The 1,069-nt window shown below is 38.4% G+C and overlaps 1 non-coding gene across 1 annotated transcript; it reads left to right on the top strand.

The window, feature by feature from the left end:
- Positions 1 to 412: 412 nt before the first annotated feature.
- On the top strand, positions 413 to 520 carry LOC133828132 (small nucleolar RNA R71). The gene has a single exon (XR_009890771.1). It is a non-coding gene; the product is annotated as a small nucleolar RNA R71 (small nucleolar RNA).
- The last annotated feature ends 549 nt before the right edge of the window (positions 521 to 1,069 follow it).

The raw sequence follows: 1,069 nt of genomic DNA, 5'->3' as shown, positions 1-1,069 counted from the left end.
CGTTGTAAATATTTTCTTGTAATAGACTCTGAAATTATATTTTTGGGATCCCAATGTATACAGTAAACGTTCTAGTGAAACGTTATATCTTAACCAAAAATTGTAATCCCTAAATCGCTAATTATACTTAGTTACACGTTTATGGCCAAATGACTCGATTAGCGAGTTTAGCACTGTTTGCAATGTGCACTGTAGCGGTCCCTGGAGTTGGGGCGTTACACCTACTATCTTTCTTTTTATTAGAGCTCTTGTGTTAGACCATTGGTAATTATTATTTCCAATCCGCTCCAAAATTCCATATCCTTCATTGTAGGACTTAGAAAGAATAGCCCCATTAGCCGAAGCATCCAAAACCATGTGAGTAAAAGCATTGAGACCATTGTAAAAAGTCTCCATTTGAATACAATGCAGAATACCATGGTGGGGACACTTCCTCAATAATTCTTTGAATCTCTCCCAAGCATCACACACAAATTCATCCTCCAATTACTGAAAGAAAAAAAAATCTCATTCTGAAACTTGGCATTTTTTGTTGGAGGGAAATACTTCATCAAAAAGTTCTTCGCTAGATCATTCCATGTGGACACCGAATCAGAAGGAAGTGTGTTGAACCAAGCTCTAGCTCTATCCGTCAAAGAGAAAGGGAACAATTTCAACCTCAAGGCCTTCTCAATAATGCCTTGTATCTTCAAGGAATCGCTTACTTTCGAGAATGAGCGAAGATGTAGATGAGGATCATTTGTGGGAAGTCCACTAAATTATCCCATCGTTTGCAACATCCGAAACATCACGGGTTTCAACTCCAATTGGGCTGCTTGAATTTCAAACCTAACAATTTCATGATTCAGCTCATTAAACATGGGAATAGCATACTCCCTTATGGCCCTCTCTCTAGCACCGACCATTACAATAGCTTTTGCGACATTTTCAGCACCCTTTCCCCTTGAGTTGTTATCTCTAGAGCACGTTGCTCAGCATCTGTCACTACTACTTCCTCTTAGGTTATTTGTTCTCTTAATAATTGTCTGAATGTAAGATCAATTTCAAGATCAAGAAGAAGTACTTCAGG

Source organism: Humulus lupulus, chromosome 3 (genome assembly GCF_963169125.1).
Source record: "Humulus lupulus chromosome 3, drHumLupu1.1, whole genome shotgun sequence".
Lineage (NCBI taxonomy): Eukaryota > Viridiplantae > Streptophyta > Magnoliopsida > Rosales > Cannabaceae > Humulus > Humulus lupulus.
This window is presented reverse-complemented; position numbering and strand designations above follow the sequence as displayed.